At 38.0% G+C, this 3,647-nt stretch overlaps 2 protein-coding genes across 3 annotated transcripts in view; both read right to left on the bottom strand.

The window, feature by feature from the left end:
• Positions 1 to 1,663, bottom strand: part of LOC119587014 — a 34,679-nt gene extending 33,016 nt beyond the window's left edge. For both annotated transcript variants that reach the window (XM_037935762.1, XM_037935761.1), the window contains exon 1: positions 1,521 to 1,663. The gene's annotated coding sequence lies outside the window, so the exon portion shown is untranslated. The remainder of the gene's footprint in view (positions 1 to 1,520) is intronic.
• The window catches only part of LOC119587013 (rho GTPase-activating protein 21-like), a gene marked incomplete at its 5' end in the record, with an annotated part of 201,687 nt that overhangs the window by 85,635 nt on the left and 112,405 nt on the right, over positions 1 to 3,647 (bottom strand).

Genomic DNA, 3,647 nt, shown 5'->3' with positions numbered 1-3,647 from the left:
CCCATACATTGTCACAGGATGCAATTAAAGCAAAGATAACATTCTACATACACAGAAAAATTAGTAGTAATGCACTCAATATTAGTAGTAACCCTAATCCTAGTACATATAATTGATATACTTTTATGCTAATTTCCACCTATGAATCATAAAAGTTTGTGGGTAAGGAAAATCTGTTATTCAAATAAATAAACACATCCCTATATAGTGATTGGGAATTATTTCATATGAATTGCTGAAGACATAACTTATGAAAATCTAATATATTTTTATCCAGATGTTTGGCCCATACATTGATAATATATTTTTTTCTTTCTCTGTCAAAGGCAATTAAAAATGTTAAATGTCTCATTGGATATTTCTAGAATATTCTCATTCAAAACAAAAAAAAAATTAAGCAAAACGTATCAATGGCAATCTGCAGAGTAAAATTACCACTTCCTCCTGAAATTAGCATTTTTCATGATAGATCTTGAATAATATATCCTGGCACTAAGTGATCATGATCAACTGAGGTGTTATTGACTAATCATCCTTTAAACTATACCCTTCCATTATCCTTTATTTATTTTACATAATGAAGTTGGATATTAAAAAAAAAAACGTAGTTAAATGATTCAGGGCTGAGTTAAGGTGAATATACAAGATATTCTTCAATATCCATTTTATAATTTAGCAATCCTATACACCTGAAAGAAATGCTTAAAACATATCAGTCCAAGTACAAAAAGTCTTGCCATACTGAATAAAATATTAAAGCTAGCCACTCTCACAACAAAAAAGCCATTGATTGCCAGTTTAAAGCACAAGTTACGATCAAGTTAAATTAAGCCAAAATATACAATGGACCATATATTCATACAGAGACTCATCCTGGTGGCTGATAGCTTGAATTCATACAGTCACATTAACAATATCAGTATGCAGGGAATTACCAGTGGCCAGTGTTAAAATATCCAATTTTTTAACTGACAGCTATGTGAGTATACTCTGGATATTCAAGATGATAATAACTTATTGTATAATTATGATGTCTGTATAATTATGTGTGTAAACTCACCATCAAAGATTTCTGAATAAATTCATTGGCAATAGCCACATTTTTTTTTTTTTTTTAACAATTATCTGTTCTACAACACATGATAGCTAACTCAGGTAGTTAGGTATCAAGATATTTCAAATTCACTTGGAGTAGTTTGAAAAAATAATGATCTAAATAATGATCTAAGTGTCTACAAAAGCAAGTCTTGATAAAATACCACAAAAGATATATGTCTACAATGGATTTAATGAATATCAAAAGGCCATAGAATAGGACTCATAAATTACACAAACTACTGCCTCTAAACACTATAACACCCACTAATATACCAACTTCAATATGAATTACAAGAGCATCAGCACACCAGAACTTTGTACTAGAAAGAGTAATATACCATACAGATATGGTTCCCACAAAACTCCTCTAGCAGTAATGAAAAAACAAACACAAGAGACAAGATAGTACTAAAATTACTTACCAGGTGGTAATTGGTCTTTGGTCTCAAATTCTTGTTTCCTCTGAGCTACATTGGGTATCTTTGAGCGTTGAGACAGGCGAGAAAGCTCAAAGCGGTGGAATGCAGACTTAGCAGATGCTTCTTCTCCAACTGACTACTCTCAAACTGCTTAGCTCTTCGGGATACAATCTGATGCTGCTTTATACGTTCATTATCGCCTACCCATGCTAAAGGTATGGATCGAAGACTTGCAGAATTTAAAGAAGTTTGACTACCACTTGGAGTACCCCCAGGGGTGACACCCTGGGAAGTATCTCCTGTTTACTACTTGTCTGACCTTGACTTGTGAGGGATGACGATGAACCATATTCTGGTATGGGAATATTTTCCTGAATACGAGAGAGAGTCGTTGTTTAAGGACTTTCCAAATCTCAAATTTGCAGGGTTAGCCTCAGAAGCACTTCCAACATATGGTTTGGGAACAGCATTGACCACCAAAGAACGGGGGTAATGCACCAGAAGCACCTTGAGCTACAGGCAAATTTTGCTTAGTGTGTTCAGCCTCAGGTGTCCATCCATCTCTTGACCTGCTATTGAGCTCTCACTCATATTGCTACCAGCTGGGACACTACTTCCTCTCATACTTGAACTATTGTCAATAGAATTTTGCCTCTGCTCAATCTCAGACTTTACCCTCCGTAAATGAGAATGGTCTTGTTTTGGTGCAACAATGAATGTGAGTGCCTTTGTGATAGCTCCTGGTGAAGGAGGGGTCTGAGCTCCAGGCGGAGGCCATATGGGACGCTGAAATTTCTGTGGATTTACATGATAGTCACTGTGAATGACAGGGCTTTTGCTGGCAGGAAGCCAAATGGGCTGATTAGGTCTTCGTAAAAACTCCTCTTTCCTTTCTGTGTCCTTCTTGATTCTCTCTATTACCTCTTGAGTTGATTTGTCATCCAGTCATATAATTTTCCTTATTACTAGAAATTGGTTCAGAGTAGCTTTTCCTAGAATGTGTGTTTTGGCGATTTGTGTTTTTTCCCTTTCACTTTTTGTGTTTATTGAGACTTTGATGACTACCATGAATACTTCCCTCGTTGACACCATTTTTATTCAAGGCTTCGGATCGAGTATTCACACTTGCACTTCGTGCATGAACTTGGTCAACTTTCAGTCTAGGGGGAGAGAGTGTTTGAACACGAACACGTTTAACATCAGAATCTCCAACTGATGTTTTCCGGCCTATGTGAGTTCCCTGGTTTGAATGGTGACCTTTATTTTGTCTACCACTTTCTTTCTTATCACTGTCACCAGTATTGAATTTGCTTTCCACTACTCTGGTCTGGACAACTTCATATATACGTCCATCAGGATCACGTTCTAACCTTCTGCTGTCCCTAAAACTTCCTCTTCCAACAGCTCTATCTAAAATAGGTTCATAAACACCAAACACAGAAGCACTGGCATGTTCACTTGTTGCTACTTGAGGGGCAGTTCCAGTAGCATTTGTACTTGCAGGGAAAGAACTTTTATTACCAGGTGGAGAAGGCACATGATGAGGCACTCCAGGTATTGTATTTTTAATGGTATACACAGCTTGTTTTCTATCTACCACCATGGTAAGGATTGTTTTTTATTGACACTACCCACAGTTGACTTCTTGGCATCCCCTGCACTTGCCAGAGAATGCTTTCGAGGTCCTTGTCTATATTGTACATTTGCCTGGTTTTGACGGGTTGCTGTTTGCTGATGGTGAGGGTGAATGGGGATGTGTGCACCATGGGGTGGCGGGATCACAGATGCCTGATGCGGTCGCTGATGAAATGGTGGATGGACCACCATAACGGGTGGCGGATGAGGACCAGTTGACATGTTAGATATATGTGAAGATAGGGATGACTGTGACGACCACGCAGATGGAGAAAGATTCTGTGGATATTGAGGAATTCCCAAAGGCGAGTGTGAAAAGTTTGATGGTGGAAGATGCTGTCTGTTAGGTTGCTGTGGAGGTATGTGGCCAGGGCTGGGTGTGGGCATTCTTACATCTAAGTTGCTTTCTGGGTTGTGTGCAGTCTCCCCAAACACCTGAAAGTAAGACAGGAATATAAAGAATTTATTCTTAAGTTGCATCAGAACTAAGATTCA

The sequence above is a fragment of the Penaeus monodon genome, chromosome 22 (genome assembly GCF_015228065.2).
Source record: "Penaeus monodon isolate SGIC_2016 chromosome 22, NSTDA_Pmon_1, whole genome shotgun sequence".
Classification (NCBI taxonomy): domain Eukaryota; kingdom Metazoa; phylum Arthropoda; class Malacostraca; order Decapoda; family Penaeidae; genus Penaeus; species Penaeus monodon.
The sequence above is the reverse complement of the archived record's forward strand: the minus strand, read 5'-3'. Positions and strand labels throughout refer to the sequence as shown.